The sequence below is a fragment of the Balaenoptera ricei genome, chromosome 9 (assembly GCF_028023285.1).
Source record: "Balaenoptera ricei isolate mBalRic1 chromosome 9, mBalRic1.hap2, whole genome shotgun sequence".
Classification (NCBI taxonomy): domain Eukaryota; kingdom Metazoa; phylum Chordata; class Mammalia; order Artiodactyla; family Balaenopteridae; genus Balaenoptera; species Balaenoptera ricei.
The window spans coordinates 99,324,349-99,340,589 of record NC_082647.1 but is presented as its reverse complement, the minus strand read 5'-3'; the positions used below and the strand labels follow the sequence as shown (position 1 = coordinate 99,340,589).

Below are 16,241 nucleotides of genomic sequence, written 5' to 3'. Positions count from 1 at the left end.
TACATATTATATATATATGTTCTTTTAAAAATTGTTTTCCATTATGGCTTATCACAGGATATTGAATATAGTTCCCTGTGTTATACAGGAGGAATTTGTTGTTTATCCGGTCTGTATATAATAGTTTGCATCTGCTAATCCCAAACTCCCAATTCATCCCTCCCCCACTTCCCTCCCCCTTGGCCACCAAAAATCTGTTCTCTAGGTGAGTCTGTTTCATAGGTAAGTTCATTTGTGTCATATGTTAGATTCCACGTGTAAGTGATATCACATGGTATTTGTCTTTCTCTGTCTGATTACTTCACTTAGTATGATAATCTCTAGGTCCATCCATGTTGCTGCAAATGGCATTATTTCAGTCCTTTTTATGGCTGAGTAGTATTTCATTGTATATACATCTACTACATCTTCTTTATCCATTCATCTGTTGATGGACACTTAGGTTGCTTCCATGTCTTGGCTATTGTAAATAGTGCTGCTATGAACGTAGGGGTGCATGTATCTTTTTGAATTATAGTTTTGTCTGGATATATGCCCAGGAGTGGGATTGCTGGATCATATGGTAGCTCTATTTTTAGATTTTTAAGGAACCTCCGTATTGTTTTCCATAGTGGCTGCACCAATTTACATTCCCACCAACAGTGTACAAGTGTTCCTTTTTCTCCACATCCTCTCCAGCATTTGTTATTTGTAGACTTTCTAATGATGGCCATTCTGACCAGTGTGAGGTGGTATCTCATTGTAGTTTTGATTTGCACAGAAGTGGAATCTTAAACCAGCCAATGAGGAGTTGCCTGGTCAGCCCTAGCGAGGCAACCTGCCTGATAGACCCTGCTACTCCCTAAAGGAAAGTAACTTTGTAATAACTAACCTGCTTTTTTCCTGGTGTAACTTCCTTGTTCCTGCTGCCTTCTGCCTATCAAGGTCTTTCATTTTGCACAGCTCCTTGGAGCCCCTTTCTAGCTGCTAGGTTGGATGTTGCCTAATTTTAATAGATTTTCTCTCAAATAATAAACTCAAACAATTTTAACATGCCTCAGTTTATTTTAACTGTAGTTTACTTCCTGATTTGACTACATCCAAATGTGGCATGTTTTGACCCTATCTAAGATGTTGTGATGGGAGGGAAAGCATTATTATTGACAGGAAGGGTATGGAAGGGAATGTTTTAAAGAAAAAATACTTTCTCAGAGAGTGAACTAATTCACATAAGAAACCACAGCTAGATGAAGAAAAGGATGTGATTACTGACTGAAAGCTGTGAAGCTCTACCCCTGTGCCACCCCCAGTGGATCAAGCCACTAATATCTGCCCTGAGCTATTGCAATAGCCTTTTACATGGTTTTTCCTGTCTCTCCTGTGCTCCCCTGCAGCCTATTCTCAATGCAGCCTGTTTTAGCCTTTAAAATGGACCTCAGATCATGTCACTACTCTTCTCAGGACCTCTCAAGGGCTTTCCACTTCACTCAGAGTGAAAGCCAGAGGTCTTGCAATGATGTACCAGCCCAAGCTCATCTGGTACCCCATTCCGTCTCTGCTTTCATCTCCTGCTTTTGTCTCCCTGGCTCACTCCCTTCAGCCCCCCTGACCTTCTTGGTGTTCTCAAACACGCAGACTCATACGTCAGGGCCCTTCCATGTCCCTGGAACTCTCGCCTTACCTGCAAAACCCTTCCCCAATAGCTCTCACACTCACCTCCCTCAAATCTGTACTCAGATCACACCTTCTCAAGGAGTTTTCCCCGACCATCATATTTAAAATGTCAACTCCTCCCCATCTCTGCCCTCCCATCCTCTCACTATACTTTGTTTTTTTTAATTTGAACATATTCTGTTTATTGAATTATTTATCTTGCTTTCTACTTGTCTTCACCCACTAGAATATAAGTTACATGAGAGCGGGGATTTCTTTTTTTTTTTTTTTAAGAGATGTTGAATTATCTGACAACGATTTTATTTATTTATTTATTTTTAATTTTTTTTTTTTTTTTTTTTTTTTGGCTGTGTTGGGTCTTCGTTTCTGTGCGAGGGCTTTCTCCAGTTGCGGCAAGCGGGGGCCACTCCTCATCGCGGTGCGCGGGCCTCTCACTATCGCGGCGAGAGTGGGGATTTCTGCCTTGTTGATTCATTGCTCTCTCCAGCACCTGGGACGGTGCCTGGTACAGACTAGGTACTCAGTAACTTTGTCAGATAAACAGATGAATCATGGAAATTTAACTGGGGAAAGGGAACTGACTTTCTCTACAGGTGATGAAAGTCTGGGAATCACATAATTTTTAAAAAACCTGAAAAGGAAAGAAATTTGATGTCTGCACAGCCCATGTCTACTGACAGGCATGTTTCCTGGGTGTGCCAGATAGTTGATTCAGAAAGAAAAGCCTTGGATGCCTTCAGTGTCATGCTTTAATGCAAATGTTGCTGGGGATAGCAATGAGAATAATACAAAACAAAAAGGGGGAGGGGGTGGAAATTGAAAATGGAATGGTTGTTTTGCTTCCAGAGTAATGATTTTCAAAGCACAGGACTTGAATAGGAAAGAAATTAACAAAAACTGTGTCTCTGAAAATGCAAACTTCATTTACATTCTGATCTGTGTGATTTTTCAAGCTCAGTGATCCAAGGTCAGAGGGCACTTGTATTAGCATAGACCTTGCTTTGTTAGTTCACCTCTGACCAAACCTCTGAATTCCTTTGTAGGATGGTGGTGTTCCAATGACAATAAAACCAAGCTTTCATAACGCCAGTAACATTTATACAGCGCTTAGACAATTCCTAAATGAATTGTCCCCAGAGACCTTAGGCAATAGGTCAGGATTATTAACCCCGTTTTGTACCCAGCGAGGAAGTGATTTGCGTAATGTCACCTGGTAAGCTATTGAATTCATAATTTGGTTGCTTTATTTAGAAATAATGGTTCATTTAATACAGGGCATGTTGCATGAAAGATGACCTCTTTTTAAATGGACAACTTCATATTTGGACTTAACTTTGGTCAGTGACCTGGAACTAATAGTATTCAGATTTCTATAAGACCAGGGTTTCAAACTCTCAAGTTGGGAGGCTGATTTAGACACCTGAGAGGTCTGAGACTCCCAAAGCCATATTGGTATTGACCAGGATTAGGCCACTCGACTCAGATACTCCTAGGGAGAAATCTATATTGGTAGGCTTAGGTGTGATTTGGGGTTCTACCAAGCCATAACTGAAATCCTGTTTGATTCCTTTGCTTTTTGTTTGGTTTCCTTTTTATGCTCAGAAAGTTCCCTTTGGCTCAAAAAATCAATACAACTAAGGTTGAAAATTAGTGCTTGCATAGACAACTAAGAAATGGAGACAAAATCCTCATTTGGAGGTCCTGGGTGCCAGTCAATATTATGGGAACATCACTGAAGTGACAACAAAGTTGTATTTGGAACCCATTTAGTTTTGTTTCTGTTGTGGTTCATTCCTTTCTCCTTCCAGAGCAGTATTATGAAAAGACCTCAAATTCAGTTCAATGAGCATGGCAACTACTCAGGAAGTCGTGGGGAAAAGTAAAAGTGAGGGGACTGCTTGTGAATTCATGTCTGTATCAAGAAGAGACTAGAAAACTAGAGCAACTAAAGAGAATTTTGAAACAAAAAGGACTTGCCAACTTTGAAAACTGATAGCAAAAAGAAAGAAAAAAGAAATGTCTAGTCTTTATTCGAATGTTTCAAAGTTTTTCAAACCTCTTCTCATTTCGTCTTTCTGGTGAGATAGGTTTAGTGCCAACAACAGCAATAGATGCACAAATTATACTTTTAATTTTTTAAAAAAGATTTTTCTCCCTTTCCTTTATGGGAAATGCATTCATTCTTCTACACTGTTCCTAAATCTGATTTACTGCATTTTCATCCCTTTCTTTACAATCTGACTTATTGTTTGTAACATCTGCTAAGAATATGAACTAGAGTTTTGATACCACTGGGCAACTTAATTGGGCATTTAAAACTTTGCTTTAAAATGAGAAGAATTTGGGCTTCCCTGGTGGCGCAGTGGTTGGGAATCTGCCTGCCAATGAAGGGAACACGGGTTCGAGCCCTGGTCTGGGAAGATCCCAAGTGCCGCAGAGCAACTAGGCCCTTGCGCCACAATTACTGAGCCTGCGCGTCTGGAGCCTGTGCTCCGCAACAAGAGAGGCCGCGATGGTGAGAGGCCCACGCACCACGATGAAGAGTGGCCCCCACTTGCCGCAGCTGGAGAAAGCCCTCGCACAGAGATGAAGACCCAACGCAGCCATAAATAAATAAATGGATACATAAATTTAAAAAAAAATTGAGTCTTCCTAGCCAATAACATATATATAATATATATTATAAAAAAAAATTAGAAGAATTTTGCACATGCAGCTTAAAAATTATTTTAAAATTTGTAGGACCAAAGTGTAAATTGATAGAATGTAATTACTAGGTTTTAAATCAAGTCAGATTAAACTTAAGGCTACGTCCCCAAAAGTGATTGTAGTAGAGACCTCTGCAAATAAGCGGTAGTTCCCAGCACCTATAAAATCACGGGGGCTTTGGTAGTTTATAATAAAATGTGGCTAAAGCATCCTTGGGAGCGTTCTTCTGGCTATCTACATTGCATTCTTAAGGTAATTTAAGAAGAACAGTGAATTGACAGATCTGAATTGTATCATGACAATTTGGTGAAAAGGTGAATTGTGCAGATTAGATGGGTCAAGTCTATACAACTTTTCTGAACTTTGAGAGATAGTCTGGGATGAACTATGTTGTTCAGGGGTCACACCAGCTCAACTACACAATCAAGAGTTTGATGTTTCCTTACCTCCTATTTTTGTCCAGAATTTGAAATGCAGAAATGTCTGTTGCCTACTTATTGAATGTTTAAATCTGTGCACATTAAAATAGGCAGCATTTGGCAAACCTGACTATATACAGAAGGTAGAGTTTTTTCCTTTTCCCTTATATATCTGCTCTTAGCACACAGCATTATGCCAGTCTGAATTTTTTTTCCCGTTCAACAGTGTATATTAGCACTGATAACCATATTTTAAAGGAAGAAATGCTGTGCGTTTGATTCTTTGTTCAAGTTCTTAAATACTAATCAAATTGGTGCAATGTTTAGTTAACTGTCCCATTTGCACCTTACATGTTAATGAAAGATGCCCAAGTCATCACATTTTGTGAAGTTTAATGCACTTCATTTCTTTGATCAAATGGTTTCACTTTCTTCCCCCCAAAGTATCCACTTGGAAGAGTATTAATCAAGTGTAGGCAACTTACTTTACCAGGCTTGCAAATTCAGGCGACTCACTTTTAATCAAATTCAACTTTATTAGTAGATTATATAATAGAGAGACTGTGTTTTGATCAACACTAAAGAATTTTTAAAAAAAAGAGTGCTGTTCCTAATTTCTCATCTGATCATGATAATTCTTTGATACGTTAAATACTACCCTTCATCTGAAAGCTTCAGAGTTTCACCTATTTTTATAACGGTACAGGAATTCACTTGTTTCTGTCCTCATTTTCAGTTGGCCATTTTAAAATTGTTAGAGCAGCAAAATAAATATTATTTCTGATGAAATCATTCGTTTCCCACCCCCAGCCTCATTAAAGTACATTCATGGCTTCCCAGGGTCCTTTAGGTAAAGACTGAAACATCTCCAGGGCTCCGCACGGCCAGACCTCTGCCTGCTTCTCCAGCCTCCCTGGGGCCACTCCCCTTTCTCTCTGCTCTGCTCAGGCCACACTTCCTCCCAGCCCCATTCATCACAACTCAGCTCAGTCATTCTTTCCTTCAGAAAGACCAGCCTCCTTGACGAAGCCAGTTCCCATCACCACACCCTAGGAGCTCCATGCATCTCTGCTTTGACAACTTTTCAAAGTTGATATTTTATACTCATTTCTGTGATTATTGAATCAATATCTGTCTCCTGCAGTCTCCTAGAAGCTTCATGAGGGCAAGGAAGGGTCTGGTTTGTGGATATTTTCACTGTGTTTTCACCATTATATCTCTGGTGCCCAGTGTAGAACTTGGCAAGTGATAGACATTTAATAAATATTTGTTGAGTGTCTGAGGAGATGAATAAATAAGTGCTGTATGAGGGCAGGATTTTATTGTGCCCACTACTATCTCTTCAGTACCTAGAACAGTGTCTGGGCCATAGTGGTTGCTTATTAAATATTTGTTGAATAAATTAATGTTTTCCTGACTTTTCAAGGACACAGAATGTATTGATGAGGGAGTGTAAGGTGTACTTTGAATTTTTTTTCTGGCAACTATCCTATTATATTCATTAACTTATGGAGTTAGAAGGAAAGTCTATAGTCACGTTTGTTTGTTTTAAGTTTTATTAGAGTATAGTTGCTTTACAATATTGTTAGTTTATACTGTACAGCAAAGTGAATCAGCTATATGTGTACATATATCCCCTCTTTTTTTGGATTTCCTTCTCATTTAGGTCACCACAGAGCATTGAGTAGCATTCCCTGTGCTGTACAGTAGGTTCTCATTAGTTATCTATTTTATACATAGTATCAATAGTGTATATGTGTCAATCCCAATCTCCTAATTCATCCTAGCCCCCCTTCCCCCCACTTGGTGTCCATACATTTGTTCTCTATGCTGTGTCTAGTTCTTATAGCTGTGTTTTTTTTATTGTGGTAAAATATATATAACAAAATTTACCATTTTTAAGTGTATAGTTCGGGGGTAATAAGTCCACTCACATTGTTGTATGATCATCACCATCATCCATCTCCAGAACTTTTTCATCATCCCAGACTGAAACTACCCGTTAAACAATAGCACCCCATACAGCCATGTGGTTTTATAAATTTTTTTTTTGTTTGCCTTAGAATCTTTTCTTCCCATCACTTTCACATGGAAGTTTGATATGTAACATATGTAAAAGTGAACTGCTTTTGCTTCTTGAATAGGGTTGGGTGCCTCTGTTTCATTCTGTATCTTGGTTGGTGGTAACATTATCTGGAGACTGTGTTCCGGGACAAGGATTCCCGGGAGAGATCGGGGTACCAGGGGCCACGCTGGGGGACATCTGCCCACCCATGGGGTGAGAGCTTATCTCGCCCAATTTAACCTGGAATCATCTTGGTTCCCTCCTCCTCCTCACCACCTACTCTGCATACGGGCACGCGCGCGCGCGCACACACACACACACACACGGATATACATTCACAGTCACTCTCCTAAGACCGTGAGCTGCTTAAGGATTGGAGTCATGTCTTACCTGTCTGGGTTCCCAGAGGTCTGTAATATTTGTTGACCGAGTTTGTTTTCCACCCTGTGGATGAGAAGCTTTCCCAGTTCTACTTTCTTCTAGGAAGGAAATGTGACAACCTCACAAAGTGGCGTATTTCACTGTCTAACCATCTTTACCACGTTGCTCATGGTGTGGCCCATGACCACATACATCAAAACCCCCTGGGGGTGCCTATTAGAAAAGTGGATTTCCAGCCTCGCCTACTAAGAGTCAAATTCTCTCAAAAATTCTATTTTCTTTTTTTTTTTCCCAAAATATTTAATTTGCTTTTAATGAGTCAAAGAGATGGTGAATTTTAAAAGCTGAGGTTTTAACCCACTACTTACTATGCTGCTACCATTTAAAAAAAGAAATTTTATTGGAGTATAGTTGATTTAAAATGTTGTGTTAGTTTCAGGTGTACAGCAAAGTGAATCAGTTATACACATACATATATCCACTCCTTTTTAGATTCTTTTCCCATATACGTCATTACAGAGTATTGAGAAGAGTTCCCTGTGCTATACAGTAGGTCCTTATTGTTTATCTATTTTATATATACTAGTGTGTATATGTCAATCCCAATCTCCCAGTTTATCCCTCCCTCCCTTTTCCCCACTGGTAACTATAAGTTTGAAAAACTCTATTTTCAGTCTTCCCTGTGGTCTAGGTACAGTGTTATTTTTTATACCATCACGTAAATCTTCGGTATTTGTTTGGTTTATATTTAGGGAAGTTGAGAAATAGTTTCTCACTATCTGCAATATAAAATTCTTAGGACCTTCCTATATTCATTGACAGTTTAACCAGCCTCCTTTATGCTTTTTCTTCCCTAAACAAAGTAAAACACTGTTACTTTAATTGTCTTTAAGAGGACTTATTTAATATCCTTTAATCACTTTTGCTCTACTGCTCTGCATGGACTAATATTATAAAATTCAATCTACTCCTCTTAGATTATAGACACAGAAAAAGGACCAACGAGGAATAGATTTAATTTAAAGTTTCTGTTGTGTTTATGACATGCTGACACTGATAGAGCAGAGCTAGCTGTTGGAACAATCCCCTAAACTGTAGAAACGTCACTGAATTAGAGTTCCTTTCTAACTCATATCACGGTCCAGTGCTAGTAATGCAGACCATTTGCATGGAGGGAAGGCTCTCTACCTGTCACCCTTCAGGAACCTCCACTGACAGAGGCCAGGCCATGTGACTTCCAAAGTCACATTGAGCATTGACATCCAGCCAACAGTGGAGAGATAAGAGGTGTGGGAAAGACGCACTTGCTTCCTAAACATCTGGGCAAAGAAGTGATACATGTTAGCTCTCTTACGTCTCAAGGTCTTGCCCAGATACAAGGGGAGCTGGAAATATAGACCCCCGGACAGGAGCTTCTCCCTCACAGCCCCTCTACATGACAGAAGGGACAATGGCTCTTTGGTGAACAGCTAGCAGTACTCCCACTGGATCTCTAGGTTTCCACTTCTAGTTATTCCTCCTCTAAAACCATGAAATGTGCCATGTCCTAGGTACCATGAAATGTTCCAATAATGTATGTGTCAGCATGATGGCCAGTGCACTGACAGACGGTAAGATGGCATTTATCCAGCATCAGTGTAATTTGCCCACTGTTTGTTGTTTGCACCAGTTTACAAGGTAGCAGTTGACGTCACTTGAAACACTCAAAAGCTTCTGGGGATGGTCCATCTTCAATCTGTTGAATTTGATTTATCAAGGTACCAGTGGTTTCATTTCTCTGAATGGCAAGGCAGGATGCACATTGGTTCACCTGCAAGTTTCCTATCAGGATGGATCCCTGCCTTGCGCCACCCTGACATTTAAGAGGTCATGGAGCTGGTCCCAAGTCCCAACAAGTTGATTGGTCTTGCAACAGTAGGCTGAACTTGATGCTAAACTTGGGATTAGAAGTCAGGACTCCGTGTCCCCAGAACCCTCGCCAGCCAGGTTGTGGTAGAGGTGGGCCCCTCTGGGTGCCATCTCGTTGAGGTACTAGCTGGAGAACCTGCTTTATTTCAGACCATACTCTCTGCTTTTTGGAATGTATTTTGTTTCATAGGCTGCTGAAATGGGGAGAACCGGCTTTCAAGATGATTTTGGCTTTTTGCCGTGCCAAGCTGAATTAGGCTGCTGGGTGACAGGCATACCCCAGAGAAACCAAAGATAAATGCCAGTTTTAATAGGGTTGTTTATCCTTTTCTCTCCAGTTAATAAGTATGAATGAGCCCCAGATTCAGTCCAAGGATCATGTCAAAAGCAGGAAGTTAAGAAAAAAAAAGAAGAGTTTGGGAGTTAGTCCATGATTTACTACTGAAGTTTTGTTAAGACCAAAGATTAAAAATAACTTGGTAAATTACTATCATTTCCTCATGATAAAAACACAAAACACTTTTGCATGCGACATAAATACATAACAGTGCAGGTGTATAAATATATCGTTACGTGTAAGGTTTTCAGAATTGGTGTTCAGAAAAGTGTTTATCAACTATATTTATTTTTTAAGAGTATAAACAGGAAATAATTGTCACAGTTGAAAACAGAATTGGCTTGAGGAGTCAGATGCTTGATATTTTGATGTAGTCTACCCCGAAGGGTAGATTATCATCACGAAGGCCAGTTTTTAGAAATCAACGTCACAGCAACTAAAGAGTAAGCATTTTTAATGTCCTCACAATTGTGCCAAAGAGTATAAGCTAAATGAGATTTTGAGTGTTTTTGCTCGCTGATACTTTTTCCTAACAGGGTTTGCAAAATAGATGTTTGGTTGTATTGAATGTTGTGGATTCTCATTTGAAAATAAACAAACAAATCCTGCCGAAAATTAATGCCAATCAATAGTTCGATTTATTTTGGCGCTCTTAGGAAGTTTATTATGTTATTTTTCTATGAGCGGCTAAGGCAAGTATTCACTTTCTTGAATTGTAGAAAATTTTTAATATTATACTAATGCACCATTGAATTGTTTTTATTGTAATTGTTTTACTGTGTGTACCATGGCCTTTGGGTTTGTTAGGTTTTTCACCTAGATGTTATTCATCTTTTCTGAAGGCGATTTTTAAATTACATCAGATCTCACCTTGACCTTTTGACTTAGGACTGGGTTTATTTAATAGGATAAGTTGGTTGTACTTTGGTTTAAAAAAATTAATGTTACTTTGTTATTGGAAAAATAACCCTTCGCAATGATGTATTATCCTATGCCATCGACCTAAATGTTTCGGAGTGATGAAAGCCCATTGACACAGTTGTCAAAGCAAGAGTAATGAATGTAGCAAACAAACATTCATTCCCTAGAAATGTTGGCATAATTGCTGACATGGTAATAATTAGTACATAGTCTTTTGGTGGTCTTTGCAAAGGCTTGAGGGTTTACATCATCACAGGGAGGTTAAAAATGAGGCAGTGCCCTTTCAATAATACACATAAGCAAGGATGAAAGCATTTTCCCACACGATGCGTATGGGAAACCATACCTATGCAAAATTACATAATAAGTGTTCTTTTTAGGGTGTTTTGCCCTGAATTGAACTATTCTGAAAACGATTCAAACTTATCAAAAGAACCACATTCCTTTGCCTCCTCTTTAAAATCCATGTTCAAAACGTCTTCCATGCCATACCCAGTAGTATTTTCATACCTGCCCCTTTGTGAGACATTATTAGTAAAAAGCATACTTGCCAGAAAGGCATAGAAATGCTAGTGCAGCAGGTGTCGCTGAAAGCAGGAACGCATAGTCCCGGGGGTGGGGGGGTAGTACCAGCTCAGGGCTGCGGGGACTTCCCACTACCAGCTGCTGAGTTCTCCCCATTTGGCTCCTTCCTGTAGGTTTTGACACCGTGGGCCACCCCTTCCCCCTCTTGACCCTTTCATTTCTGGCCTCTTCAGTGTCTTCCTCTCAGTCTGACCGCTCTTTCTGAGAATTCCCTGCTCCCCTCCAACTGCATCTCAGTAGCGTCCGCAATCCGCGTTTATCCTGTCCTCTCTCAGAAGCCGCAGGAGGAAGTAGAAAAAGCACGAGTTTGGGATTCAGACACAAGTGGTCTTGTGTTCCAGACGTATGACTTGCCAGTTGTGTGTCGAGGGTCATTAACTTCACCTCTCTGTGCTTCAGTTTCTGCCTCTGTGTCAAAGCAATAATGATGCTTATAGAATTGGTGCATCACCTGTGTGTCTGGGACATAGTGTAGTCTATTACATGTTGGTTCTCTTAGCTCTTCCAGGTAAAAATTACAGTAAAATTAATTTTATTGACCTGTGTCTTTACTGGACTCACTCCCCAATATTTAGCAGTAGCCTCCAGTCAGCTGTGATATAGATTTTCAGCAACAGCTCCCTAGCAATGTGGTGTCGGTGTTTCAGACACACTGAGGGTACCAAATAGGTGGGGTGAAGATGCCTTTAAAGGGCTTAGTTCGGCAAACTCAAGCACTCTCTAAGTTTCTGTTGATTTTACCATACACAGAAATTTGTTTTAGCAGAGCCTTTAAGAAGGTAGGAACAGGCTACCTTTTGAGTAGCGTAACTGTCTTACCAAGATTATTTGGAGATAAAGGATTGTGGTGTATTTTGGCCAGTGGACCCAATAATGCTTACCTTCTGCTCTACCTCTGTGGTACCCAAAGGAGATGCTTGTAGTGAGGACATTGACAAAGCAAGACGAAATACAAAGGCATTAGAAGCTGAGGCCTTGGTCTTCAGTCCCAGTGCAGAGCTCTGTTACTCTAGGCTAGAAGAGGCGACAGGCTCCTTTCCCCTAGGTGAGTAATGACCTGGAAGCAACACCCTCCATTAAGCAGGTCTGATTCCCTTAAGCCCAAACCAGTATCAGACATTAACACTGCAATGTGGAGAGGAAGACTAATCAAGGCCCACCTCCCATAACAGAAAGAAAGGATTCAGGAGGACAGGTTTCCTTAGTGTCAGGCCTGTCATTGGACTACCCCACCTGCCTCAGGTCCCAGGCAGGGCCCGAAGCAAGCCGAGCTGCCCTGGGGGAGAGAGATGCAGAAAGATGGAGAGATGGCTAGGTGGAGGGGAGAGAAACGAGACCCCATCCACATGCTGACCTGATCAAGTTCCACCTCTAAAGGTGTACTCATATATTAGGATAATGAAAAGTCACAAAATCATTCCATTAATAAAATTAGAAGATGATTATTTTTGCAGTAGCATCGCATGTCATGGCCAAATCAATGTTCTTATCCCTACATCAGTGTTCTGTCTGTGTTTCCTGGTTCATCTTGGGGGTGGGCTTTGGGAAGAGCCAGGGGTTTCCCCTAGAAGCCAAGAATCTTGTATGTTGGTGACTGAAACATCCCCAAAGCAGCCTCCCTTTCCAATCTCTATTCTCTTGGACAGTTACACTACTGACAACTGTTCTTTCCTCTTGCCTAATACCCTCAGTAGGCCTGCATTGTTCTCAAGTTCAAGTTCAGACTTGTCAGTTGGTTGGTGCTCAAGGCCCTTTGTACTCTGGTAGCGTATGACCTCAGTAGCCTCCCCTCTTGGCCATATCCCCGGCCTCCCACCGTCACTGTGCCTGTAGCTCCATTGCTCTGCTAGTGGGGACATACCACCCACTTGGTCATTGCCGTTCCTTTGTTTCTGCCCTTCCCTCTACTCAGAATGCCCTTTCTACCCACCTGTAAGGTTTAACTCAAGCATTGTGTCCTGTGGAACGCCTTCCTTGATGCCGCCTTGTAGAATCAATTGTTCTTTTGTAGTTTCATAGTATGCTCTATAAATACTGCATTGTATGGTGGTTGGTGGTACTTCTGGTTTTCCCATCAGTGCATGGTCTGAGATCCCTTATGTAGGAAACATGTCTTATTTAATTCCTGTTTTCTTATCTGTATTTATCCAGTCTATTGACAGATACATATGAAATGTTCAATATATTTGGTTGAATTGCTTTTATTGTAGACATAGCTGCAAATCCTTGTAGACTCTTTCCTACACACCTGTAGAGATTTTGTAAGTGGGAACTAAATGACAAGGAAAGAAAACCTCATTTACCCTAAAATTGGTTTTAATTCCATGGGAGAATCACTAACCTCTGCAACATTAACATTTTGTCCTGATAAAATATCATTGCAGCAGATCCAATGAAAATCGATGGAGTGGTTTTACATGTAATTAAGATAAAGCTTTTCGCAACTGAAAACAGAAGATATTTTATAACACGTGCCTAAACTAAAGCATCTGAGATGATGACACATCTTTTTATTTTAGTAATAGAATCATTTTGCAATTCATAGTTGTCTTCATATTTGAGTGCAGCCAGGAATTCCTGAATTGACACTTGTTTCTCTTCTCTGAAAGGTTTTTCAGAGGTTGATAGTATGACTTCTGTTTCCAAAAGCCCAAAGTCCCAAAAGCCACAAATCCTCTTTTAGAAAACCATGGGTGTCCCTGAATTGGCTGTCTAAAAAAAAAAAAAAAAAAGAGAGAGAGAGACCTAATGTACTCAGCTGTGATTGTTTTCCTCCCGGTTTGTGCTGTCCTTTGCTGGCTAATTCTCAGCTGGAATATTTGCAAAGGAAACATTCAGGCTGAGGAGAGGAGACTCGGAGATGGTCACGCTCTGGATTATCCATAGCTGGCCCTTTGTCACAGCCCAGGTGGGTCTTCTCTGCTCTAGGTTGCACCCATCATTTCTTTGTGACCCTCGTTGAAAACTTCGGGCCTTTCAAACAGAGAAGATTTCCTACTTTAGTAAATAAAATACTTCAATAATAATAATAATAGTCACACAATATGGAAGTATTTTAGCCACGCTATACACATGCATTACCAAAAAACCCTCTATTTCCATAAACTGAAAAAAGACACCAGGCGTGACTCTTTTGATTGGGATCCATTAATGGGATGGTCGCCAGAGTTTTAGTCACTTCTCTGCTGTCACTTTTGATTGAAACCAGCAGAGATGTGTTTTGGCAAATCTATTCACAATTTGTCTTTCCTTGCAGGGCTCCCCCTGTAATTGAGTTTCCCATCAGGGAGTCAGTTGGAGTTAATGTATGGACAATCTGCTGTGATTGACGACGAATGTCTTAACATTCTCCCCTCTCTTCAACCCACAGAGCAATGCCAAGACTTTTGGTTTAAAGAAGTCAAAGGAAGAACAATCTCTTCAGGTAAGAAGATCTTCTTCAAAGGTAGGAGCTTATCTTCTTAAAAGGTTTAAATTAGTAATTGGTTCAAGAAGGGAATTATACCATAAAATGATGTGTTTATGTAATAGTATCACTATGTTTAATACTGTCCATCCAGAAAGTATGATGAAAGACAGCGAGTAGGGATAATGGTTGCAGAAACATGAATCATACGGCATGTCAGAGAGGATGGATCAAATACACAGGGAAGAAAACCAGCTCTTCACGTCCTTTCATAGTAATAAGATTTTTGTTTTTCTAAATCATGAATCGTATGAAGTTCAGAAAATAGCAGAATAAAAGCATTGCTAGTAAACAATAGGTTTCTGATGGAATTAAAGATTTAAAACGATAAGGAATTATTTGTAAGAAAGTTTTCTTTTTGATTCAATCATCTATCAAAAATCTCCTGAGAACATATTATTCGTCCATGATTTTTCGTGTCTCACCATGAAGTCCAAGTAATACAAAAGTCTGTTTGGAAAGTTTCAGTGTTACTCTGATACATGCTTTCTGCTTTGTAAATCTCTTTCCCACCCTAGTCCGATTTATATCATTTGAATTATCAGCTCTAGAACAGACTCTGCCAGGCCAATGATGCCTTCTCAAAGGCCATTGAACTTGGTGAAAAATATCTTACTTGGCGATCTGGAACACAGTTCAGAGAACTGTATCTCACCCAATAATAGCTTCCTTAAGGAATTTATGAAAGCGTGATTGTTCAGCAGTTAGCTCTCTATCTCATAGGTTTTATTTAACAAGTAAACTCCCATGGAATTTAATTAAGAAAAGAAGATTGTATGCAAGATTTTGAGGTAGTAAAATCTTGCAAGATGTTGTCCCTTGTCCTTGAGAAGTCTGAAATTGATCCATCCATATGTCGTTTTGTATTTTTCATGCCTCTGTTGAATTTGCTTCCGTTATGTTGTACTGAAACTAAGTGTATATGACTAACTAGTTTTTGTGATGTTTCAAAATCCCGCCAGAAATCCCCAGATCAGTAGCCTGGAAACTAAGGAGGCTGCTTTGTGAATCAAATAGCACACGTTTTGTTCTGCTTGGAGAGTTCTCAAAGTGAAAATGATTAAAGACTAGCAACATTGCTGAGTTAGATAATTTTGACCAATACCGAAAGAGCCTGAATTTTGTATGAATGGCTCTTTTAATTGAAAGCTCCCTCGTCAATGTAAAATGACTGATAAAGTTTTGATATACGTAGACATACCTCCTCCAGCAAGTGTCTGTATTTCATAAAATAAATACACCTGCAAGGTGAGGCAATGTGAGAGACCCCTCCATTCCAGCAGGGACGTGAAAGTTTACCTACACTGAACCACAGTTGTTAGGAACTAAGAATTAGTAGTAACAGTGGTGTTAGCACACACTTTCCACATCCTTGGACAGCAATACCATAGAAGTGAGTACCGCTTCCACAAGAGTCTTAGGCAAGCAAAGCTTTTTATTAAAAGAGAGAGTTTGTGCACAAGGAAGAAGGCAGAAAAAAGTGCCAGCTCCCTGAGTAGAAGGGCAAGTTGCTTTTATAACAATAGAGAGGGCTTGTCTCATGATCACTGATAATTTCCAGAAATTGTCAAACTTCTTGATCGGCAGCAGGCGGCTCCGTGGTGGCCGGCAGGAATAGGGAGTACTTCTTTGAGGGGAAAGGAGTGCGGCAGAATTTTCTGCAAGAAAGTACCAGAACAGATAAGGATAAAGTTTATAGTTGAGTCTTGTGGCAACTAGGTATACTTGTGAGTGTAACAGAGATAAAGTTCATCTTTTATTGCTGCCAGCCTGGTTTTTGTCTCTGGGACTCAGGCC

General features: G+C 40.1%; 1 protein-coding gene across 1 annotated transcript in view; it reads left to right on the top strand.

Moving 5' to 3' along the window:
* NRCAM (neuronal cell adhesion molecule) overlaps window positions 1-16,241 on the top strand; it is a 310,432-nt gene that overhangs the window by 142,985 nt on the left and 151,206 nt on the right. The window contains exon 3 of the mRNA XM_059934189.1: window positions 14,349-14,402. The gene's annotated coding sequence lies outside the window, so the exon portion shown is untranslated. The remainder of the gene's footprint in view (window positions 1-14,348; window positions 14,403-16,241) is intronic.